This window comes from Trachemys scripta, chromosome 3, assembly GCF_013100865.1.
Source record: "Trachemys scripta elegans isolate TJP31775 chromosome 3, CAS_Tse_1.0, whole genome shotgun sequence".
Lineage (NCBI taxonomy): Eukaryota > Metazoa > Chordata > Testudines > Emydidae > Trachemys > Trachemys scripta.
Window position 1 is genome coordinate 43,230,393 of NC_048300.1, and position 27,530 is coordinate 43,257,922.

Sequence of the window (27,530 nt, forward strand, 5' to 3'; positions counted from 1 at the left end):
ATTTATCTTCCAAAGATTATCTTGCTCTGAAGTGATATAACTGCAGGCTAGTAACATAAGGGTCCTACCGTCAATCCAACCCGAACCCCGGCCCTTGACCACTCAAACCCCGCCCACCTGTCACCGGAAGTCCCGCCCCAGAGGGTATTACTTCTGGGGTCAAGGCGGCCACATGACTAGAAGCAAGGTGCCTCATGTGATCCCTCTAAGAACTCCTCCCACCGTCCTCTACCAATCAGGAGGGGTTTCAGCTGCTGGGGACCACCCCGAGAGGAGATTTGACCTATAAGGGCAAGTTCTGGGACAGGGTGAGCCATCTGGAAGTGGGTCGTATGACCCCTTTAAGAACTCCTCCCACTTCCCTCTACCAATCAGGGGAGGTAAGCTTTGGGGGTACGGAGCATGCCCCTAAGCCCAAGCGAGACCAGAATTGCCCCTTTCATTTTTTCCACTGGCTTCCTCCTTGCTTATTTCCAATGACTTGGCTGCTCATGCACCTGTCACTGGTCCAGGGATGGTTACAAAATGGGAGGGATGGGGTTTGTGGTCGAAACACTCACAATCTGCTTCCTCCTGGCTAATGTGCCAAATTGATCTATTGCATGATTGAGGCGTGCTGTTTCACTTTTTTGTGTGTGAATCCATGAAAAGGGAGGTAAGGTTTGGGGATATGGAGCATACCTCTGAGCCCAAGGTGATACCACTTTCATTTTTTTAATTTACTCTTACAATTTGCATCATACACATATACACAAATACAGAGAATGATTTTTCAAAATAAAAAACATTATTATAATCTGGTATATACATTAAAAATGTCTTTTGGTTGCATTATGTTTTGAACAAGAGGCATTTAAACAATTTTTTATTTTTTGGGGGGTAAAGAAGTGAACTATGCACATTTTTTGCAGTTGTACTCTTTCTTCTCATCAGTCAGGTAGTCTTGATTGGTTCCTTCCGTAATGCAGGGCATATGTGCCCACCTCTTGCAAGAATCACACTGGACCTTTGATAAGTAACAATTAAGAAATGAAATCACAGAAGTTATAATGTTACACATACTTTGCATTCACTCATGCTATTCCTTCCACATGTCAGCATTACCTAACATATGTATGCCTATCAGCATGAAGAAAATGTTTACTGATGTGGAATTTTTACAAGAATCATGATCCTTAGGCAGTTTATGGCATTTATTTCTCATACAATTCTATGTTTCTTACCATCGTGCAATCCTCATTTTCCTTTTCACAGTTGACAAGGTTGCAGTATATGCAGTAGTCTTCCATGTTTTCTGAAAAATATATATAGCGTTATGAAACGATGAATACGTTATGACCAAAACTGAAAATGCAAATCTTCATTTATTAATTAATGTCAATATTTTAATCCAGTCAATGGTTTGAACGTATCTTTTTCTTTTTTGTGAATCATATTTTCTCAAATTTTTAGTTTACTGCACCTGTATCTAAAAATGCCAATTTCATTTAACCGGCCGATCAATAGCAATCATTCACCTGATTCAAATTTTTGTGTTCTTACAGATATTATTGATTCATAGTCACCATTACAGAACCAAACCTGTGAGATATCCCACTTTAGGGGTATTAAGATAACTGTCTGCTATGTGACATAATTCCACTCTTCATGTTATCTTCACATGTGCCTAATGAGACAACAGTACATGATAGAAAGTAATTACCTGACTCCTTCATTAGAAGAATTGCTATATGTCTTCTAAACGCAGTATTAGCCTCTTGTGTTGTTTCTACCATACTGATGTCTTTGTGCTGCAAATACGCTTCTGCAAACTAACACTGATATTTAGAATAAACATCATAATTACCAGAGGTGAAAGTGGGCCGGTTCAGCATCCTGGTAAGACCCAGCCACCGGTACCGGCCCTTACCCGGCTGACATTACACTTCCGCTGTGGTAGTGCTTTGTGCTTTAACGTCGCTGCCCCCTTTAGCACCCTCCCCTGCCCCCCCGCATCAGCGGCCCTGCCATAGGGTCCGGCAATGCTGTTGGATGCTCCTGGCAGGGCTGCCGACAGTGTTGGAGCAAAATGGGCGCTGGGTTCCGGTGATTTACAAGGGCCTGGTTCTCCTGGCCACTGCAGCAGCAGCTGTGAGGAAGGGCTGGCTGGTGGAATCTGGCCCCCCAGCACCGCACCTTCCAGTGGAGACCCCATCCCTTCTGGGGGCCACAAGCCCACACCACACACCTTGGCAAGGACGCTGGTGCAGTGCCCACTGGTAATCTCCGGCATTTATTATTTGTTATGTTTGTGTAATTATCCAGGGTGAAAGTAATGGCAATTTGGTATTCAATACCTTTAAGATGAGTGGTCCGCAGTTGTGGCCATCACTTTGTCTGGGATGATGAACAACGTTACTGTTCCAATCAGATGAGGATTTTCTAGTTAATCGTTTGATGAAGTTTCTGAAATTTTTAGAGAGTACATTAGCAGACTGCATAAATGAGCTTTGCTTTCCCGTTTTTCCCCCTCCAGTTTATGGACATAGATAAAAATCCATTCTATCTCTTTTTAATTAATGATCGAAATGACTTATTGCTCACATATATACACATTGCTTTCATATTATTGTCTCACTCTTACACAATGTATCACCTGATTTGCTGTGACCCATGTTGATAATAACACATTCTCAATCATGCAACATGGTACTGTTTCGTGTCCACATTCTGTTAAGTCGTTCCCCAAAGTCAAATCACACAAGTTCACTCAAAGTCCATTACTAGGCATATTCAGTATAAGTACATGCTGTTTCAATTTTTATTTGTAGCTAACAGGAAGATATTAGTCTCACAATTGTTACATTCCCTTTAAAAAAAAATTCAATGGAACAATTAATATTCACTGTAAAAGTAAGTATCTAATAAATCACCTCCAATTCCTCAGGCATGTTCTTTCATATCTCATCTCATCACACAAGGGGTCAATTATTAACAATTCTTTTTTTTTTTTTTTTTCCATCAAGGCTATCTGTGAGTTTAAATATATTCACAAATTATATTGCTAATGTGATTATTTCAAACATTTTATAATGATTTATCAAAAATCATTATGCAATTAACATATTCTCGTTTGTAATATCTCAGTAACACACAAGAGAAAAGCATATTATGAAATCATTGATCAATTCATTACAGAATGTATTCTTCCAAGTTACATTCACAACCTAACTTGACAGTAGCATTTTATTTTTAACATTCACATTCCACTTTCATTTGCATGCACTGAACTCACTGAAAACCCGCGACACGGGAAATTATATCACTGCTACCATAGTTGTGTTACAAATCTCTTATTTATTATAACATTTATTGACTATAATCCAGAACTACAATACAAAACATCTTACTGCAAGAACCCAATGACCTGGTGTGGGGTAAGGAAGCAATAATATATCATTTTGAAGTAATTCACTCTGTATTTATTTTTTTAAAAAATTAGAAATGCAATTATAGTTTCCAGTGAAGCAAACAATGAAATGTACATTATACTGTATTTCCCAGTTTCATTACATGTATTGCTATTAGACTACTCCTCCACATCAAACACACCGTTGTATTTGCTGTTTCACACTGTGTTTAACTCACTGAATGAAATTGTGCTTTGCTCATGCTATGTATGAAAGTGTGTTAGCATTTACCTTCACTTTCATTTGTGGAGCTCTGTCTGAGAGAATGAAAGTAGAAACTACTGATGAGATGGCTTGTACCTGTTGACAGTCAACAAAGTTATTAATGCATTAATAATTCTGGCACGTTAAGAACATAATGAATTTAATATAGACAGACATGCAAGGGATCCTTAGTGTTACAAATCAGATATGGATATATAAGAGAGTTCTATAAAAAAAAATGATTTGTAATCAATGTGCTTTGTCTTACTTAATGTAAAAACCAACTAAGCTGTTCGCATACTTGTGTTCAGTTAATGGACCCACTGAACTGTACAGCAAAACTAATGTGGCCCTCTATTGTATGTCCGATATGCACCTCCAAATACATTTCAGTAAATGTTTGGCAGCAGTAAATACACAGAAATGTTGCAATTTCAGGTTTATGTTGATATTTCAAGGATATTTGGTCTTTTATGTTGTGCCACATATTCACATGATTGTTTACGTACTGAATTAATGCATACTTTCATGTACCGTCACAGTAAGTACCCTACCTTTCCATCTGCTTTCTCGACCACACAGCTCAAATATGAATCAATAACCTACAACACATGAAAGAAAAGGCACAATTTCAATAATTGATGAATTAATCCCAGTAACAAATACATGTTTAGTGTTACTTAAATGTACCTCATCACTTATCCAGCTTCTCGGTTTCAGGCAATGAAATGAGGAGCCATACAATTTTATGTTTCTCACTTTGGCCTGCAGTCTCTCTGTGTGTTTGTCGGTCATTACAAATTTGACTAGGAAAAACAAATTAACACATATTACATGCATGGTAAGACAGTTGGGGTGTACTAAGGTGACCAGATGTCCCAATTTTATAGGGACAGTCCCGAGTTTTGGATCTTTTTCTTATATAGGATCCTATTACCCCCCACAAATACGTGAAACAGCGCACCTCAATCGTCCAATAGATCAATTTGTCACATTAGCCAGAAGGAAGCGGATCTATCTAAGGGGCCACTCTGGTATCACCTTGGGGTCATGGGCCCGCCCCGAAGGGGAAGAAGCATGATGGGAGCGCAGGGCCGGGCTGGCCAGTGTGTGTCTGGCAGCTCCCGGTTTGTAAACAGTGCCCTTGTACTGTGCTGGGTGGAGCGGGGTTGTCCCTGCCGTGCCATGACCCATCTCCCATTGCCCCCAGTCAGCCCGTCGCTCTGAGGACTCTGCCTCCCTGCCCCATGTTCCCATTTCCCCCCTGGGGGCCCACAAATATGTTTAGCACCAGGCCCACAAAAGGTTAATCCAGCCCTTTTTGGGGTGCAGGCTCTGGGATGGAGTTGAGGTGCAGGAGGGTTGCAGGCTATGGGGAGTTTGAGTGAGGGGTGCAGGCTCTGACCTGGGGCATGGGATTGGGGTACAGGAAGGGGTGCAGACATGTGGGCTCTGGGAGGGAGTTAGCAACTCAGCATGTTATGTAAGAGAAATGAGCTGCAGTGATTTCATATAGACATAGAAACTGATAGAAGACACTTTTACATATTCAAACTATGAGAGGCAGAGTTTGAGGGAGGGGGTGTCTGTACAATATTTCACTGCATTCAGTCTCCTGGCTGGAGCAGTAACGTAGCCATGTACAGGGCCACCCAGAGGATTCAGGGAGCCTGGGGCAAAGCAATTTTGGGGGCCCCTTCCATAAAAAAAGTTGCAATTCTATAGTAACATGTATTTGGAAATGTAAAAAAAAAAAAAACCAGTGAAATACATTCAAAAATTAATTTGTAATAATTTGAAAATACATTAAATACATTATTTAAAAACATTAAATGCTTTAATGGTATGTATACATTTGCAATTACATAATGGGCTATTGCTGGGTGATGGTTGGGATGGGCTAGGGGGGGTGCCTGGCCCCTTACCATGCCGCTTACCCCCTCTCCTGGAGCCTCAGCATGCTGCATCTGGGAGCAGCCCCGGACAGCGTTGGAGCCACGGCGCTGCAGCGTGCCAGGGCTGCTCCCGGATGCGGCACGCTGAGACCCCATGGGATGGGGGAAGACGGGGGGGGAGGGCAGCCTCTGACATATTCGTGGGAGCCCCTGCGGAAAATTGCCCCACTTGCCCTCCCCCCACCCCCGGGCAGCCCTGGCCCTGCAACACTTGTATACGTTAGAGAGGAGATGCAGTGTCTAAGCTTTGACAGGCTAGGAATTGGAGGCCTGTGCCTTTACGACCCCAGTCCCAGGAACCCGCCCCCTGCTCCAAGGCTGACATGCAGCGTCCTGTGAGCAGAACGAAAACAGCCTCTGCACACCCTACACCCCTAGATTAGCGGGCACACTGGGTGGCTCATCCCACGGGGTCACTGTTCCCCCCTCTCTAAACGGGGGTTTTGTACCCGCATGGGGTCTGGCAGCGTCTCCTCCCCCCGGCTCCTATCCCCCACCCCCGATTTTTCCCCTTCAGCCCCTCTACTGCCGCTACCTAGAGTAGCTTGATCCCCCCAGGCCAGTAAATTTCTGCCCCCTGCTCAGACCCTGACAGCCCACCCGCTGCAATTTGCCCCCCTTAATCCTTTTAAACCCCTCCAAAGAGGAGGCAGCAAATCGTAAGTAGAAGTAAGGGCACAGAGAGGGCAGTGGCTACAGCGAAGGTTACTGGGCATGCTCAGTTCGGGTGAGCATGCTCAGTACACCCAAAGTAGGGAAACGGGAGCAGGATCTGTTTGTGTAGCCTCAAACTGCCCGCTTTCCCCAAGGCTCAGGCTACCAGCTCCCTGGCTGACAGGGGAGGGCTCGGGCTGCCCACTCAAACTGCCCGGCCCCGCTCTCCCTGGGGCTCGGGCTGTCTGCCCTGCAACTGGGTCCCAGCAGAGTCTTCTGGCCGCCATTAATGAAATTTTTCTTGCGAACCCCCTGAAACATTATGCGAACCCCCAGGGGTTCGCGAACCCCACTTTGGGAACCACTGATCTACAACAAAATATACTAGTCCCCTATAGCCTTAATTGTATACTAGGGGTTTTTGTTAAAGCACATGTGGCTAAACTCAGCTCTGACAAGAAGTGGAGTTAAATGGACTTATGCAACCTATACGAGGGCTGAATCTGGCCGATGATGTCCAAGTTTTTACAATGCTTCCAAGTCACACATATGACAACATGATTCTCTAGATAAGCGTGCGCGCATACACTCTCCAATGTGCTCTGTTCTCCTCTAAAGAAGTAACAATTACCTTTTTTCACCACCTCTGGGAATCCGTCTGTCTCATACTCCAGCTCATTCTCATGTAGGGAGTTGGCAACCTCATCAGCACCTGACCAAAGGAAAGAGTCATTAGCTGTACAAATAACTTTAAGGAGACTCTGGAAAGATGAGTTTAGAATGCAATGATCTCAATCATTCATTTGTTAATTAAGTACATAAGATGTATGCTTGTCCAACCACAGTAAACTATACCAAATAAAACAAAACAGACATCATGTAAAGGTTACTTTACAGAAGAGATCTCTGTTAATACCACATTTACTGTCAGGGTGCCAGGTACCCCGATTCTTTGGAATCTGCCCCTGGATACACAATGCATGGGCAACATTAATTCTGGCATTTCCTAACTTTTAAGTGCTTAACATTACCACCTTACCATTGTTTTAACAATTTTTGTGTATATAATTGAATTATAGCTCGTCTCAGAAATATGGATCCCTTTTTATATTGCTAGTGATTCTGCTAATTGGACACTCATGAATATTTGCTAGCCTAACTTACCCTAGCTAATGACAGACAAGTTGTAGTATATTTTACACACTGTGGTGACCACTTTAAACTGTTGTCCTATTAGCTCTATACTTAGCCCCTGACAACTCTTGAAATGACTGAAGCTTGTGATCAATAAAACCCCAATGTATGTGTCTTAAAAAACATTTGTTAAAGTTAATAAACTCCAGCACTTCCTGGTCCCAGAAAGCTGCAACTAGTACCAGGCTGATGATATTAAAAAATGGAGGTACTGTCTGAAGCATAACACTTTAAGAGTTGCTCCTCTCTCCCTGTCTACAATCCAGAAGGACACTAAAAGCTGTTTGGAAGGACATATGTATAAACTCTAAAAGATGTCAATTTCTCCATGGTGGATGCTGAACTATCAGCCATCTACACCCAGAATGTGAATTTTCTTTGTTGTGATGGCCAGCAACGGAAAGAACACACACACTCCAACATTTTACACTCTCATGTCTCAAACAAAGCATTGTAAGAAGTTATACACAGCACTCTAATGTTCTTTAAAAATAGCCTCCCCTTCATCCTATGGTCGTTTTTTATTTCAAAACATAGGCATTGGAAATCTATATTCATAACATAGAAGGAGACTCTGAAATTTGAGGAGACAGATCTTGGGCCAAATTCTCAGCTGGTGTGAATGGCAGAGTTTCAGAAACTATACTGATTTACACCAGCTGAGGATCTGGCGCCTCATCTGAATCAAACGTAATAATGCATGTTTTGAAAACAGATTGTATAAATAAATGCATTAAGGTTAGAAACAGGATCATGATTAAGGCTATGTTTTAGTCTCGGGTATTTTTAGTGAAAGTCATGGACAGGTCACGGGCAATAAACAAAAAGTCACGGCCCCATGACCTGTTCATGACTTTTACTAAAAATACTCGTGACTAAATCTTACCTACTGGGAGGGGGGACGCTCCTGAAGACTGCTGGGGAATGGGGGAGAGAGAACAGGGCGACGCTGTTGCTGGGGGGATGCCCAGGATCCCGCTGCCACTAGTCCCAGACTCCTGCTCCAGGGCAGCACCTGGGACCATGCCTAGTGCTGCCGGAGCAAAGGCCAGTGCGGCTGGCTCCTGGGCTTCCCCAGCTGATGGGGTGGTCCTGGGATCAGCTGCACCAGCACTGCAAAATTCACAGAGGTCACGGAAACCGTGACTTCCATGAATGATCTGCAGCCTTATAATAACATTCTAGTAGAGCATTTCCTTCTTAAACTACCCCATACTTGTCTTTTGCTCCTTTAATGGAGCACCATGTTCAGCAATTTGTTTCTGCGACATTTATTTTTCCTTCTCTAGCTGCTTACAGGATTTCATCCACGTCTTCATTTTAGTCCCAGCAAATCCATTTTGCTTCTTTGGTTGAATTCTAGACTTCAGATTGTCCAACTATAAAATAAAAAATTGTTTGTAGTTGCTAATAGGAAACTTCATTCTTCTGTATAAGCATTATACTCTCACTAATGGCATCTCACCTGTCATTAAAAGTTCAGTGCAACTAAAAAACCAGACAAAAGTTATAATATGCATTTGTATAGTAGATTCACTTAGTAATATACAATTGAATTATAGCAGCTTCTAATTCCAACAGAGAAACATTAAAGTCATGTTTATTGGAAAGCTACATGTGTGTAGATTTCCTTGATAGAGAAATAATAATCTAAATAGAATATTCAAAATAACCAAATGACAAAACCCAGCTGAAAAGCATGTGGTCCAGGCAGGTTTGTCCACCCTATGTGCATTGGAATGCCAAAATAAAGGGATGGTGGATATCTGGCAGCCTTATAAAACACACTTCAGGATAACGTAAATATCAAGCACAGTGCTCCATTAGCTGGGCATGGAGTGAGCACTGTAACTCAGTGCCTGCTTGCCACAATACGGGCTCCACACTGTGCTACATGATTGCTTTTTCATGTGTTTTTTTCTGAAGCGAGAGCACAGAACTACAGTCCGTCATTCACCACAAATGGAAGTAGAAAAAGACGGCAGGCTAGAAAATGCAGAGGGAATTGATAAGAAGAAATTCACCTAGATGGACAGGTTTAAAAACTAAAAACGCCTATCTAAATTATTAGCAAAAATAGTGCTGTCATAAGAAGAATCACTTAATTAATAATTTAGATGGAAATTCTGTATACATCGGAACTGATATGCTCTCACCAGTTGCATGTGACATAATGAGGTAGTAGAAGCAGTTTAAAGACAATAGGGGCACGTCTACAGTGGGAAGTTTCACAAGGTATTAATTAATGTGTTCATTAACATGATGTTACAACATGCAGTGTAGACACTGCACTGTTATGTTTAATATCACATCAGTCAGTTATGGTTAACCTTAGGGGCAGAGTGAAAAGACATGTTTAAACACGGTCTAATTTTGAAGTACAGACCCTGGCAAGTAAGGTATTGTTTCCTTTGCACCATAAGTGGAGGCATGGCGATGTCTCTCTCTGGTAGGACTACTGCTGCACTTAGGTTCCCCAAACTTTCAAATTTTCCTTACATTTTAGTTTAACATCTAGTTTTAACCGGAAATGATGATCTCAAAGGAGGAAAGCATGAGAAACTAGATAGTTTATTATTATTGAGGTTTTTTTCAAGACACTGGCTTCCAGTGCTGAGAGAGTCATGTGGGTTTGGGATTTCTTTTTTGTGTGGTTGTGTACATGGGGTACTTCCCCCGATTGTTTACAGAAGTGAGGTAGCACGCTAATCACCCTGCTCTGGGCATCTCTCAACTAAGTAGGGGTACTGAGACAAATGCTGATTGTTGGAATAGCTTGCTAGATGGCCCCAGGTGCCTGAAAGGGTGTCTGTCTACACCCTTCCGAAGAGAATTAGTACCACTTGGGGGTTTTTACTCAGTAAAGCAGGAGCCATTTTGAACATGGGAAGGGATTTCTCCTTGATGCCTCTGTAATCCCCTGATGGTGCAGCTACATAAGGAATGGAATTCTTATGTGCCTCTGTTCTGGGCACACACTGTCTAAAGTGCTCTTTAATCCTTCAACGCTGAGCAAGCCTATGGAGAGGGGGAGGAGACTCCAAACTCCTTTCCCTGGTAAAACCCGGGTCCTTGACCTGATAAACGGACAGGGACAATTCCCACTCCATTGTGACCTCAAATTTGGGCCCCCTTCCCTGGTTGAAAGAGGATCCCAGGTTGAAAAGCAGAGATGAACAATTTACATTACCCTGCCACCTGAGACAGGGCTTCACAGAAGTAACACGTGTCTCTGCACACCCAGATATACTCCAGGGTGGCAGGGGGCAGTGAGTCTGATACAGAGCACTCCAGGAGACCCGCATATAGGAGAAAACCCCAGCAAACACATCCTAAGGATGGGAAGGCAAGAGAAAAGATTTAAAGCCTGATGTTTATACTTCCTGCTCATTAATTATACATATTACTTCCTTACAAAGGGGACAATTCCATTTGTCTTTTTGGGACCCAGAGCATATGGAGTTTCCAAGTGTTATTCCTATGTGGAGTTCTCATCTCCTTGAGAATCCTCATGCTCCTTCTCACAATGGAGTCAGGGCTTCAAATGGGTGTGGTTATGTGCGCATGCAGGGCACTAGTGCGCTGGCCCAACAAAGCCCCATCCCCTCACACAGCAAGGGTTGGTGGCTTGTAGCAGCAAGACGTAGGTTACCCTCTAAGACCCCTAAAAAGCTGCCCACTGAACTACTTGGACTTAGCTTGATTTTGCTGGGCTTTTCTACCACAGCACTAGTGGTCAAAGGGAGTTATTGAGAAGTGCTGTGTTTGCGGATCCAGAGAACTTACTTGAGGAGAGAGAAAGAGGAGCAAGAAGTTGAAATGAAATCAATGTAGCAGAAAAATGAACAAAAATTCATGATAAAACAAAGTTGTTGGGAGAAACTGAACCGCCAACTTGTTCTGCTGGTGGACACAATTTCTGGTGGCCTGAGGTGAAGGATGGAGCTTAGTCCTGGAGCCTTCAGCAACAACACTGGTCCACCTCCCAGTTTTACAGGTGAGAGGAATCACCTCTTTGTTCCAAATGAGGAGAAAAGCTGGGCCACAGAACAGACAAAACGTGCACATTTTATCATGTTTTCAGGTGTTCCGCTAAAGACCTCCTGTATCTTTGATAGCCAGAAGTTTATAAGATAACAGATTTAATGAGATTTCCATGCTACCAATGGAGACGTTATAGCAAATGTTATATTAGAATAGAGACTAGATATTAAAAAGGACACAATTCAATATTTTGGCTCTTAAAAGCTTAAGTATAAAATGCCTTATTAAACTATATGAAAAACTTATGTTTGTTTCTAGTAAGTCTACTTTTTCTTCTTCTAAAGCCTTGTTCATATTCTTAAGGCTTCCATTTTCAAGTTGTAGCTCCTGGACTGAATCCTGGAGCAATTTATTGTTGGTTTTTAAATGCTGAAGCTCGGCTTCTTCTGCTTCCAATTCTATTTTCTGAGACAAACTCTTATCTATAGTAATAAAAAAAATTAAGTGGTTAATTTGTGAAAGCAAACTATGTCAAATATGCAATATTAGCTTTTATGGGTAAGACTATAAAATGGCAATATTGACAATTTTCAATTTTTCACCGAGCAATACATTTTCTTAGTATTTCAGAATATAATTACGTATGTGTTCTAAAACCACCTTTATTCCCAAACCATGAAATTGTATAGCTGAAACAATGTTAGCATTGCCAGAATTCAGTTTTGCAGAAAGAACATACTGCTAGTCAAATCGCTCTATGCTTCACAATTCTAACTCTGTTTCTACAGCCCATCTTCACTGAGGTCTGATGGCTTGTACTCTGAAACTCATGGTTGACAGGTAACAGTATCAATGGCTAGATAAAGAATTTTGGTGCCCTATTTGTCCATTTTCCTGTCTTCAAAATCCAGAATATATAAAAATGATCAAGGTGTTTGATGGACTGATGTATGGAGTAAAATTAAGAAACACAGACAATACAAGAGATTTCCTGTATTGCAAAGAGAATTCTATTGAATAACACCAACTTACCATATAAAACAAGACTACGCATTCCCTTTCTATAGGACAAGGAAAATTCAATGTCTCCAAGACCCAGAACTTGGTGAGAAACAGGGGCAGAGAGAGGGGAAGGGAAATGATAGCAATCAACAGTTATTTGAACTATGTCAACACATAGGATGGAGAAGGATTATTTAGGGTGGTGATTCAAAGGGGAGTGTAGCAGGGCGGTTGCCCACTCTAGCCCGGAAGGGGTTGGAACAGCCCTGCAGAGGGCTTTGGCTGGGGAAAGCAGCAAGCCTGGGCTGATTGGGGAGGCGGCTACAGCTGGGCCACGCCCCCATCAGGCCACAGCTGGCCCTTATAAAAGGGCTGTGAGCCAGGCCCTCAGTCAGTCTCCCTCTAGCTCTGAAGGGAGAGGGACTGGGACCGGGACCAGCTCTAGCTGCTGGAGAAGCCAACTGTACTGGAGTGAAGCAGGGCTAGGGAAAGGCCAGAGGAGCTGGGGAGCTCCAGGCTGGCAACTCCCCAGGCTGCAGGGCCTTGTCCAAGGCCCACAGAGGTACTGAGTTGCAGGGAAAGGCAGCAGGTCCAAAGCCCTCTGCCAATGATGAGTGGCCATTACAAACTGAAGTTGGCTCCAGTGAAAGGCGGCTAGATGGTGACTGGCAGTAGCCACTGAGGCAAAATGGAAGATGGGAGTGGGGATTCCCCTAGGTGCGGAGACCCAGATAGTGGGTTACTGCTGGGGACAGGAACCTGATGGGGGAGGGCACTGGGGTCCGGGAGAGACACGGGGGCCAGTGGTGAGCTAGATGGTGACCAGCAGAGGGCGCTCTGCCTAGAAATGAGCCAAGTCCCTGGATGACTAGAAGGAGGCGCCGCAGGGGTGAGTCCCACACTGTTACAAGGGGAAACAGTATAACTAGAAAGGATTATCAGAGACTTCTTAGAGAGGAAGAACCGTCCGGGGGTTAAGGGTGACAGCCTAGAACTCTGGGCACCCACATTCAGTTATGTTTCAATTAGGACAAGTTATTGTTGGTTGCAGTGAAGAGCTACAGAAAACTGAGAATGCTCCCATTTGACACCTTAAGAACCACAGATAAAAGATAGCGAAAGCAAGAAAATGGACTTAGAAGGCATTACATTTTATTAGCTAGCTGAAAGTGCTGCCACTTGCCAAGAATAAGATCAAAATGCAAAGCAGTTATTTGGATGGCCTCATGGACTGGAGAGTGCAGAAATACTGATTAAAATGGAAGCAGGACTAGGTCCATAAATTTAATTTTGAAATCTCATTAAGTGAGGTTAGACTTCTACAGCGATAAGTGGGAGCAGTCTCCTTCTTTACAATGGCTATTTAGCAGAATTACCTGTTCTCTTAAACCTCAGTCTGCAAAATGCATTTTCCCAACCAGATAGACAAATGTAGGGAAAAGTCAAATTAGGGCTCGGCGGGTAACGTTTCATCACGTTTTAGCTTGATGGAGTCCATATACAAGCTAAAGGATAATAGTTTGAGGTATATTTGTTTGCTTGGGATTTTAAAACACAGGACCACATTGTAGTATTTAATTTGCTGACCATATAGTTTTGTTTGGGACATATTTATTCCTCATTTTAAATTGCGTTAAAACCATATAATTTTATGAGTTAGTATATTTGTATAAAGAAGTTCCATCTCAGTTTGGAAAGAGAATTGCATGTATTAGCTGAAAGTTAATTTAACTATATCACACGGTGGGAACTTTTTATTTCTTGGGGATGCTTCAAATCACCATTTATAATGAGGCTTACAGATCCTCCACACTGAAGTAATAGTTTGTAACAGGATTTAAATAGGTAGAAATGTGTCATTCACTTTTCATCTCTTCAGCATCCTTCTGGTCTCCTTTAGAAAGTGTTGGGCTATTTTTAGTTCTTCTAGCTGATGGATTTTTTGTGATTTTTTGCTCAGACTGGCAGCAAAGAAGGTTTTTTTCCTTCTTCATTTCCTATAACAAAACATTAGTTACAAAACAGTCGATTAAGTCAATAAACTGAGAGTAGTGTGATGTGGCATACTACTTCCATCTAAGTCCCATGAAGACTCTGGAAAGTTGGGCCTTGATTTCTAAGCACTTACATGAGTTAGGAACACGAAGTGCACTCTTGGCAATCCTCAGAGGGCAGACAATCCTTTTGGGACATCTCCCAGCTGGCACAGATCACAGCAGTACTTAGTTGGCTCAGGATATGGAACCAGGGAGCTGCAACCAGTTCTTTTACACACTGTGGTGACCACTTTAAACTGTTGTCCTATTAGCTCTATACTTAGCCCCTGACAACTCTTGAAATGGCTGAAGCTTGTGATCAATAAAACCCCAATGTATGTGTCTTAAAAAAGATTTGTTAGAGTTAATAAACTCCAGCACTTCCTGGTCCCAGAAAGCTGCAACTAGTACCAGGTTGATGATATTTAGAAAATGGAGGAACTGTCTGAAGCATAACACTTTAAGAGCTGCTCCTCTCTCCCTATCTAGAATCCAGGAGGACACCAAATCTTGGGCCAAATTCTCAGCTTGTGTGAATGGCAGAGCTTCAGAAACTATACTGATTCATACCAGCTGAGGATCTGGCACCTTATCTGAATCAAACGTAATAATGCATGTTTTGAAAACATATAAGCTTCAGATTGTCCACCTATAAAATAAAATATATTGTTTTAGTTGCTAATAGGAAATTTCATTCTTCTGTCTAAGCATTATACTCACTAATGGTATCTCACCTGTCAGTAAAAGTTCAGTGCAACTAAAAAAATCAAATGTTATAATATGCATTTATACAGTAGAGCAGTGGGAACATACATTTACACAAAACTTGAAATCCAACCCACATTTGTTAAAGATGTAGTCACTCACAGTCTTGAACACTTCAGAACTAATTGTTTTTGTTGGTAGTGAAGCAGAAAACAAAAACTCTTCCTTCCAATCACCCTCACTTTCAAAGCGCACATACACCATCAGAATTGCCCTATTAGCAACGTCTGTACGTTCATCAAGCTGCAAAGAAAATTACTTTGCTAATTTAATCTGTCCTATGAGCTGATCTTCAATATCGTGAGCCAGATTGTGAATTTGTCGAGCTATAGTGTCATTTGAAAGTGGCACTTGAGCCACTTTCTTTGCTGCCGGCTCGCCCAGCATTTCCATGCAGACATCTTTAATACAGCCTATCACTAGTGTCTCACTGATTGTGTATGGCTTTTTAGCCTTAGCAACGTGAAATGCTACTTTATAAGAAGCTCGCAAAGCACAAGTATTTGTGTGTGACACTTCAAAGATCTGTTTCTGACGGCCTTTTAAATCACCATGCTTTCTTTCGAAGAACTCTTTCGGCTTTGAACTAATTTCATTATGTTTTGTATTTAATTACCTCTTGAGCTTTGACGGCTTCATTGCGTCGTTAGCCAACACATCGCCACAAATAACACACTGTGGTTTTGGCACTCCACCATCATTCATGGCTATGAATGTATGAGGAGTCAAATTTCCAAGTGATCTGCTGGTCCCGCGCCTTCTGCGTGCCCGCCACCGAAGCCACAGGACCAGCGGGCTGACTGCCGCCCTCACAGCTTGCTGCGCTGGTGCCTGGAGCCGCCCCTGCATACAAAGCACACGGGATCTTTTCATGGGGAACAGTCACACTCTCTCTCTCACACACACACACACTCACACACACACACTCTCTCTCTCTCCTGCCAGTTGATGTTTATAGTTACCAGTCTGTTGTAGCTCGAGTAAATCTAATGGCCAGTTAGATGAGCACGAGTGAGGAGCTGGGCTCTGTCGGTCGTGATCCAATGCTCCAAGACTTTGCAGGACTGAACCCAGAGTTCCATGGCAAAGCACCCCGGCTTTATAGTTGTAAATTCCCATTTGAGTCCATGCATTTTGCAATGTCATCCTGTTATCATTAGTCCTTAAGTGGTGTTAATATTGGGGGTTTCTGCTGTTATCATTTGATGGTTATTGTCAGGCTTCCCATCATTATCTCCTATTTGTTGTCTCGCCTTCGGGGGTGCCTGCCTCACCACTGAGGTCGTTAATGCTGCTAACATGTTTAGCATCCAATACAATGGATGTTTTCTGATTGTCTCCTCATCTTTCCAAGTCTCTCACTTTTTCCTGACCATCTGGACATTTGTGATGGCTTTCACACCTTATCTTTTCCTGATTCATTCATTCCTCATTCACACAGTCTCTCACAGAAACCTTCTAACGTATACAGACAGCAGTATTTTATATTCAGCAGAATACATTGTAAATCAAGCTATGCTAAATGTTATAACTAAAACAATTCACATTGGGGCTTCAGGCCCTCAACATTTCTCTAATCTATTTATCATAGACACAATACAAAATCCTGTCTCTTACTAACTAAACTTCATAACAGGTCCTAATTGTAATGCATATTGGAAACAGGATCCCAGTCTCCAGACATTCCTTTCTGTTGTTCAAAAAGGGTGGCTGGCAGAACGAAATCAAAGTTTACATCAATTCTTAAAATACAATTAGTACAATTATAAAATCCTGTTCCTACAAGGACTATTTGGCTATAGGTGTGTGGTGCTCAATTGTCTATCTACTTCGTAAGGGATACGGCAGGATAGGATAGAAAATAATTATTCAAATTTATATTATTATTAGTACTTACATTGTCAGTGGGTTCGGATGGGGTCCCAAATGACGAACGCGCAGAGATCTGTATGACGCTCTCTATTTAACTTTTCGATGGTAACTGCCAGTGGGGTGGGGTCTTTATATGCGAAGGAGTGGGGTAAGCGCACGCTCGCACGTCTCATGCAAAACATGCTGTAGCACTATGGCATAATTATCAATATTATAATATGTGCTTCTGAAAACATAATATTATTTAATATTGTTGACTTTTATCGACTGATAATTATTCTTGGTGGAATTCCGGTGTGATTTTTAAATTATACTATTATTTCTCTTTCTTTCCTGGAAACTCACCACGGACCGGCAGCCAATGGCTTGCGGACCGGCACCGGTCCACGGACCACCACTTTGAGTAGCACTGAACTAGGGCACCTAATACCTGAAAAGCTTGTAGGTACACATTTGTGCAGACAACTCTTTCAAAAGGAGGGAGGAGGACTTTTTATGACTATTGAATAAATATATATTTTGAAGTGTTGTAAGCCTTGTATTTTTCAGTACAATTTGTAAAGTATAATAACTATTTAGAAAAATCTACAGAACTAAGTTACAGCAACGTTCTGTGTGACTTAAGCTCACCAAAGCCAAACATTACACTTAAAGATGAGAAGAGATCCTTAAACAAATCAGATTAAAGTGTTGTACAACACTGGCAGATCTAACAGATCATGCTTTTTCCTGTTTTCATAGGTTCAGACCAATCGTTCATATTTTACTAGCTTTTCTTTATGGGATCTATGTGGGCTCTCTGTAAGACCAAACAGTTAAAAGTTGTGTTAGCATTTCTACTAAAAGCCTCCAATTCATACTAACCTAAAAGTAGAAATACTACTCCTCAAGGTTCTCCCTTCTATTTACTCTCACTTCTCCAGCTGCCTCTCAAATCATCTTCTTGGATGCCACACAGGCTCCAGCTCAGTCTCTTCAAATCTGAAGTTCTTGGATCAGATTCTGCTGCCCTGCACCGTGTGTTGTCATTTACCCCACTGCAAAGTTACTTTACACTTGTGTAGATGACTACCACACAATGCAGCACAAAAGAGAATCTGGCCCTTTATATCTTTGCTATTAATTAATCTCCACCACATTCCACCTCTATCACCTCTGATATAATGAGACACCTACTTCACGGGGATGTTTTGGGGCTTAAATAATTCTTTTGAAACAATGAAATCCTGGGATAGAAGGACTAGTATTATTATTACACCTCTAGCCCATCACCTTCAACTCTTTTCTCTCTCTCATATTCAGTCTCTTCTCAAATCCTGCCGCGTCCTCCTTTTAATGTAATCACAATTGACTCTTTCCTCACAATCCCCAATGCTGTAACATTTGTCTTTATGCCTAGATTACCATACCGTTAGACCCACTCTACCAAGCCCTTCCTCCCAGGAGTAGTCCCAGTGAAGATGTGTGAACACAACATTCAAAGTATTACGTTTATGACATACTATACACATTCATTTTTCCCATAATAATTATCGGAAGAAAGTGCTTTGAAATACTATAGCTAAGACAACCTCTTTTGGGGGGATATTATATACACATAAGTTGTTTGCTGAATATTCAAATCTTCCTTAAGATCCCCCGTGCCCTTTTCTTGTTTGCTTTACCTTTTTCTTTGCTTCTGCCAGAAGACCTTCATGGTTTTTCTCTACTTGATGAAGTCTGCTCTGATATTCGGATATTTCTTTTTTCATTTCGCTCTCTTTTTCCTCCAGTTCTTTCTGAACCCCATCCAAACCTCTTATTTGGTTCATTTTTTCCTGAAGTAGTTAGATCCAGTTGAATCCACAAACAAAAGTTGCTCAGTCTTTGGTAATTACATTTTTATAGATGGGGAAATAGCTGACAAGGTAAAAGAAAACTATTTAATGGCCGTATAGCTACAGTAATGTAGCCCCAGACTCAAACTTTTTAACATAAAACAATAGCATACAAGATTACAGAGAAGATGGGCCTCTCTATCATATACAAAGGCATTTTAGCTCTGAGTTGTACAAGAAGCTTCATCCCACCAATGATGTTAGCAATAAAGCCAAAGCTAACCTCACAACATATACAGTAATTGTTCCTACTGAGGGTGTTCTGAGAGCTTCAGGGTCATTAGTCTGACCTTGACAAAAATGTTGCAACATTCTTTTAGTATTTAAGCTGTCTATTTTTGTGACTATTCTGCAGACATATTAGGATATAGAAAGTTACTTCTGGGTATGATTCCTAAAAAATCATACTGAAATTCATGGTATAACATCTATTGACATCCAGGAACAGGCCCATAGTCATGTAGTTTTGCACACAGTTTCTGCAGCTATGTAGAAGGGCTTGCCCGAGGCTCGTCCCTCAGCGGGACTGTGGGGTATCGCACCGCCTCGCAATAGTTCGCTATGGGCCCAGGCCCTGGATCAGGACGGGGCAGCAAACAAACAGTCAGGAGTTCAGGGTTCTGAGCATCTGGTGCAAGGGGGAGACTGCCACCCATGAGTGGGGTGGCAGGGGGGACACAGGCCCACCCACTCCACTGCGTCCCAGCCCGGGGCCCTAGCAGCGGCAGAAGACTCGCTGCTGTGTCAGTAGGGATCCTGACTGCAACACGCTGACATTGGTTCTGGCAGGGCTGCGACCAGATCAGGGTCGGCTGCCCCCAGGCTACTTCCGGACTCCCCCTCGTATGGTACCTGGATTAGGGCGGTGTCCTCAGAGGTTTCTAGCATCATCGGTTCCTCCGGGTAACTGGCAAGGGGTAGGCTCGGCTGCTCCTCTGGGTAGCTGGCCAGGGGTAGGCTTGTCTGGCCCAGCCAGTCCTCGGGTCGGCCGCAGCCTGACGGCGTTTCCCAACCCGGAGCTAGGCGACAGGCATCTGGCCTCTCCAGCGGCTGGCTTTCAAGTGAGCTCTTTGCAGTTGGGCTTTTCTACTTCCTATCCTGCACCATGACGTCTGGGGTGCAGGTGCAGGATCCACTGGCTCCGTCCACGTTGGTGCTAGGGGAGGCTCACCCCTCAGCGGGGCTGTGGGGTATCCCACTGCTTTGCTACAAGCTAACACGCCTATTTAAATTAGAAGCAATGGTTAATATTTTACATAAACGAAAGCATGGCTGCACATCATATGATTTGTAAGACATCAAACTCGGAGAATGAAATATGAGCACTTTAGAATAAGAGGCTTAAATATGAACCTAGGTTTTATCTACCCTAGAGAGAGCTGTGAAAATGTTTATTTTTTAAAAATAAATACTTGAGGAACATTATACTTGTTATCTAATTGATCTCAGATACTCCACTGATGGAAAACATATAAATGTCCGAAATAGAGAAGAGCCCTTTGTCATATCAGCCTTTCCAGGTTGACATCCTGAGGCCCCCTATCCCCAGTGAAACAGTTTTCAAATACAAAGTATGAAGGAAAGGGAAAGAGCAGTGAGTTCATCTTCATTCTGTATTAGAGGAGAATATTAACAGAGTATTAAAATTCTTAAAAAGTTGGAGCCAGAACCTCAGTTGCTTTAAACTGGCAGAGATCCACAGACTTCAGTGAAGATACACAGATTTACACCAGCTGAGGATCTGGCCCTCAAACCTGGAAAAGTCAGTTCCTCATTCAGTAACTAACTTGGCTGTTTTCTCTGTTCCTGAAGATTATTCATCTTTCTGACTGCTTTTTCCCAAAACTACCTTTATTTTCCCCCATGTTAATTTCATTGTCCTTTCTCCTCTTCCCTCCTCAAGGAAGAGAAAGATTCTGGCATTACACTTACTCTTACTCGCGTGATCTCTCCACGCCCTAGTGGCCGTCTCCAGCTCTATAACCATCACACACCCTCCTGGAATACCTTGATCCAGGATACATTTTAAAGGGCCATGTTAAATAGGCAATAAGAATCTGATTCAAAACCCAATGAAGTCAATGGGAGTCTTCCCACAGACTTCCATGGACTCTGACTTGGGCCCTAAACCTGCCAACAGTACCACAGATACAAAAATTGAAAATACAGAAAATACACAGAGGTTTCAGTAGGCCTGTGGGTATGGGCAAACAAACAGCTACATTGCGTACACATTACCAGGTGAATGAATGCATATCTGTTAGTGCATACACCAAAATCTTTGTAGACTTGCAAGTGCACACATACAATCTTATGGCTTTTCTACATTGAGAAGTTAATTCGGATTAAAGTAGGGTATGATTTTAAAGTAGCATAGTTATTCCTGATTAACTCCCTGCATGGATGATCTTATTCCAGAGTAAGAGTATCCACACAGGGAGTTAATCACGAATAGCTATTATAGAAGTCCATGTGACAAACGTTCGCTGAAAATCAGACCTATTCCTTCCACAGCACCACAAATTTTTGTCAGTGATTACTGTACAACCCTCAGTTTAAACTCTTTTGGACTTTAATTTGGCAAGGAAGTGGTCAGCCCAGAGGACATTCTATCCCCATTCTTACAAAGAGGACTGTACAATAGCTTAAACTGAATTATCTTTTCAACAAGAGCAGATTTTTCAGACCGTGTGGACTCCAGCTCCTTTTCAAGATCTTTGGGGGATGCTTTTAGATTTTCTAGGTTAGTGTTCAAAATTTCATTATTAGATAGATGTTGAACTTTCTGCTTCAATTCAGCTATCAAATTCTGCAGCCCTTCTTTTTCCTGCATCCTGCATTCACGTTCACTTTCCGCATGTGACAGCTGTACAGAGAGCTGCTCTGCATCTTTAATCTTCTTTTGTAGTGCACCATTTTCTTGGATCTTCTTGTCCCGGGCTTGTTTACAGTCTGCAAGTTCCTGTACAAGTGCGCCTAGTGATTGTTCTAGTTTGGTACTGATGTTTCTTGCTTCCTGAAGATCCAGTAATAGTTGTGTTTTATCATGTTCAGGACAACCCACTCGATGAATTAAGTCTTGTTCTTTTGCCTTACAAATTTCTAGCTTATTGAAAGAAAGCTTTATTTCGTCACTTGCATTTTTCAGCTGAGATTTTATCAATACCATGACATTTTCAGACTCTTCTTTAATTTGCATATTTTCTTTCTCCTTTTCTTCCAGCAGTCTTACAGTGTTAGAGTTAGAAGATTCTAATTCAGATATCTTTTCTTGCTTTTCCTGTAGTTCTTTATTCAAACCTTCTTTTTCTGACCTGAAGGCATTAACTGTTAATTCTAAACTTTTCAACCTTTCAACCATCTCTTCCATCTCAGTTTTTAATGTTTCTGTCTCTGTTAGCAGTCTCTGCCTGAAGAATTGCATCTTCTAGATTTTCTTCTGACATCTGCAATTCTCTTTCAAGCTTCTCAATTTTGTCCAGAAGAAAGTCTGCTTTCCGTTCACTCTCTTTCATTTTTTCAACTGTGTGGCGCTTTTTCTTCTCATCCGATTCTATTTTTATTTTCAGCTTCTCAATTCCATATGGCAGTTGATCCACCTCTTCTTGTGTTGAGTTCAGACTAGCAACAAGTTCGCCTTTTTCAATTCATGAGCCTTCCAAAGTTTTGGAAAGCTTAGAGTTTTCCATTTCTGATTCACTTAACTTAGTCTGCAACATTTCAGACTCCCTTAGAATCAAATTTTTTTTCCTCCTCCAGATCCTGCATTTGGTTTTGAAACTTATTTTTCTAATGTCAGAATCTCTGCATCCTTCTCCACATTCTGCAAGTGCTGAACAAGATAGTCTTTTCCCCTTGATAACTGATCTACATCAGATTTTGTGGTCTGAAGCAGTTTGGTTTGTGTCTTAGCTTCAGCCTCTAATATCCCGATAAATTCAGTAGCATCCACTTTGATTCTAGCTCTTTTATTTTCTCCTGCAGTTTTTGATACAGTTGATCCAACTCCTCTTTGTTCTCTGATAAAATGCTCAGTTCTTGACTGAGTTGGTTTCTCTCCGTTGTGATTACAGCAAGTTGCTCTTGAAGAGTTGAAATAGTTTTCAGTTTATTTTCACTCCCTTTTTCTAACTGTTCATTTTTTCTCTGAAGTTCCTCTGTGTCACCTTCTATGGACAGGGCATGGTTCTCAATGTTCTCTTTCTCAGATTTTGTCCTCCTCAATTCGTTTTCAGTTTCAAGGAACTTCTCATGCCAGTCTCCTTTGGTCACTTCTAAGTCCTTCAGCATGTCTGTTACATCAGATAATCTAACTTTGTACACATCCAGGTCAGACATTGCCTTGTCAAGTTCTTTTTCTAGAATCATAACTTTATAAGATATCTGCTGCTTATCAAAAGAAACCAGATTCAAGTTTCTCATTTAAGTCTGAGTTTTCTTTTTTAAGAACTGTTTTTTCTAGTTCTGCATAAGCAGTTATCTTTGCAGTTAGTTCTGTATGCTACAAATCCAAACTTGAGTTTAATTCTTTGATTTCTATGAGCAGAGCATCAACTTTTGTATTGTTTTCTTCTATGCCATGGAGCAGCTTCAGGTTTTCTCTAGATGTCTGCTTTATCTGTAGCTGAAGAGTTTCAATTGTTACTTGATTTTCCAAGAAATCCAGAGGCGTTATAGAAATGTGATTGGAAAATGACAATTCACTGTGGCAGTCTATCTTTTTCTCCAATGTATTTCTATATTCAGTCTCTGAGATCAGTTTTGCTAGACATTCTTCTGCAGATCTTGCTTCCGTGACCTCAGCTACATTTTCACATTCAGAGTTTTCTTCTATAGTAATTTGTTCACATAGTTTTATCTCAGGTTTCTCTCGCTTGGGTGCCAAGTTTTCATTAGGCAAACTATGCACTTGCAACTGATGCATGCCATTATTTTCTTGTTCAGTAGGAGAAGTCTGCAATTGGTATAAGTCAGTGAAAGACAAGAGTGAGTCTACAAAGAAGACTGAGAAATTTCTTACCTGGTAATTTTCCACTAGCAGCTTCTCTCATTCATAACAAATGGGTAATGTCACTCACCTGTGCAATTTGATCCAGTGTTGTTGCTGGAGGCTACAGGACTAAGCCTTGCCCTTCAACTCAGACCATTAGAAGAGTGATTCCAAAGCTATAGAAACACTAGCAAACTATTACTAACCTTAAGAAAACATTAGTTATTATAACTGCAGGTTAAGACAATTATATATTTAAATCTCCCTTTAGAAAAAAATATTCTATGGTAATTTATCAGATAAGGACAGTGGGCTGAATTAAGAGATACTACTAGTAGAAAGAAAATTATCAGATAAGACATTTTTGTTGTTGTGGATTAATTGCAGTTAACTCACGTGATGACCTCAAAAAAATTAATCGGTTTTAATTGCACTGTTAAATTTCAATTGCTGATCTATTGTTTGTTTATTAAATATTTTTGGATGTTTTTCTACATTTTCAAATATATTGATTTCAGTTACAACACAGAATACAAAGTATACCATGCTCACCTTACATTATTTTTATTACAGATATTTGCACTGCATAAATAATAAACAAAAGAAACAGTATTTCTCAATTCATCTCATACAAGTACCATAATGCAATCTCTTTATCGTGAAAGTGCAACTTACAAATGTAGATTTTTTTTTGTTACATAACTGCACTCAAAAACAAAACAACGTAAAACTTTAGAGCCTGCAAGTCCACTCAGTCCTATTTCTTGTTCAGCCAATCGCTAAGACAAACAAGTTTGTTTACATTTACGGGAGATACTGCTGCCTGCTTCTTATTTACAATGTCACCTGAAAGTGAGAACAGGCTTTCGCATGGCACTTTTGTAGCTGGCCTTGCAAGGTATTTACGTGCCAGATATCCTAAATATTCATGTGCCCCTTCATGCTTCCGCCACCATTCCAGAGGACATGCTTCCATGCTGATGATGTTCGTTAAAAATATAGTGAGTTAATTTAATTTGTGACTGAACTCCTTGGGGGAGAATTGTATGTCCCCTGCTCTGTTTTACCTGCATTCTGCCATATATTTCATGTTATAGCAGTCTCGGATAATGACCCAGCACATGTTGTTTGATTTACGAACAGTCACTGCAGATTTGACAACATGCAAAGAAGGTACCAATGTGAGATTTCTAAAAATAGCTAAAGCACTTGACCGAAGGTTTAAGAATCTGAAGTGCTGTCCAAAATCTGAGAGGATCAAGGTGTGGAGCATGCTTTCAGAAGTCTTAAAAGAGCAACTCACTGATGTGGAAACTATAGAACCTGAATCACCAAAAAAGAAAATCAGCCTTCTGCTGGTGGCATCTGACTCAGATGATGAAAATGAACATGCGTCGGATCATTATTGAGCAGAACCTATCATCAGCATAGACAAATGTCCTCTGGAATGGTGGTTGAAGCATAAAGGGACATATGAATCTTTAGCATATCAGGTACAAAAATACTTTGCAATGCTGGCTACCACAGTGCCATGCGAATGCCTGTTCTCACTCTCATTGTAAACAAGAAGCGGGCATTATCTCCTGCAAATGTAAACAACTTGTCTGTCTGAGTTACTGGCTGAAGAAGAAGTAGGACTGAGTGGACTTGTAGGCGCTAAAGTTTGACATTGTTTTGTTTTTGAATGCAGGTTTCTTTGTACATAATTCTACATTTTTTATTTCAACTTTCATGATAAAGAGATTGTATTCTAGTACTTGTATGAGGTGAATTGAAAAATACTATTTCTTTTGTTTTTTACAGCACAGATATTTGTAATAAAAAAATATAAAGTGAGCACTGTACACTGTGTTCTGTGTTGTAATCAAAATCAATATATTTGAAAATATAGAAAACATCCAAAAATATTTAAATAAACGGTATTCTATTAACAGTGAGAATAATCGCGATTAATTTTTTTAATTGCTTGACAGTCCTAGAAATTTCTCATTATGATGAAGAGCTTCTCTTCATTCATCACAAATGGGAAACAGAAAGCAGTGATTCACAGAAGTGTATGTGGGAGGGAAAAAGGATAAATCAGAATTTTAGCTTTTGATAGAATAGGACAGAATTAGGAGTTCCCCCCCATATAGAGCAAGCGCTTCATATTGAAGGAATTATTTGGGAACCAACCAAGTAGCAACCTACAAAGGATGCCTCTGCAGAGAAATGGGAACCTACTTTGCAAATCTTCCTCAGATGAGGCTCAGATACTTCTGTCCCACAATACCACTAGGGACCTTATGGAGAGAGCCTTGATTCACTCAGTGAGTGGTTTCTCAAAGGCCTAGCATGCTAACTAGTGAAGGATTTTAACATCTTGTCTGTAGCAGCTTTGAAAAGCCCAGGTCCCGCATTTTGGATGGAAAGAGATGAAGAGTGTATGACTGGCATAAATATTTTTATATGCTTAAGATACATCTTTTAGATCTCTAGCAATCCCTGCTAATGCCACAACTTTTCCAAAGTTAAGTTGAAAAACTAATTTCCAAGAATTGTGGAAAGAGGAATTTACTTTGGGCAGAAAGGTTTCCGGGCTGTAAGAATAACCTTTTCTTTACAACCAACCAAGAGTGGTTCTCGTACAGCTGCAGGAACTAATTCCAAAATCTGACTTTAGGAACAAATAGCAACTAGAAAAAACAACTGCTGGCCAGTCTGATGAATCTTGACATTTGGTGCTCAGTTGGGAGTTTGATGTACCTGCATAAAGAACACTTATGGCTGGTACCCACATTTTATTATGGTGCTTGGTTGTAGCTCTCTAATCAACCATATGGGAGAAACTCTAGTGTAGCTAAGATCATCAACATTTTGTGATTATTAATTTTTTGTACTAATTAGAAACCCAGGACCCCATTGTGCCTGGCACCAAAAAAATATAACATGAAGATTTATTGTTACTGTTTCCTTTGCACCATAAGTGAAACTTTACATGAACAATAAATGAAATTTCCTGATTGAATTCTGTCTGGATACCAAAATGTATCAGTGAGGGTAATGGATAATCTCTGCTGAACTACACTTTTCTTTTGACACCCAGGCTGTTAATTGTAGGCAGCTCAGGTACAGATGAAATAGGGGCCCATACTTCAAGAGATCTGGTTTTTCTGCAAGTATAGAGGAGATTCCTTAGCTATCAATCAATCGTGTCCAAAAATTCCCAGGACTTCTGGCTAGTGAAGAACTAGACGGAGGACTTCAGCTCTGTCCTCTTCCCTTTATGCGAACTGTCTTGTAAAGCAGCAGATTCTTCTCTACATCTGACATTATTTCCGTGGCCTCTGAGAGAAGCTCTGACCTGTTGTTACTTACTTATTTTCAAAAGGGACACAAACATTCATACTTCAGAGCACAAGCCAACCTCTTGGCTTGTGGAGATAGGAAGAAATTTCCCTTGTGGGTCAGATATTCCATAACTGCCCCCAACAGGGTTTCTTGAACTGTCCTCTGAAGCAACTGCTACTGGCCACTGTCAGATGACACAATGGACTCAATGGACCACT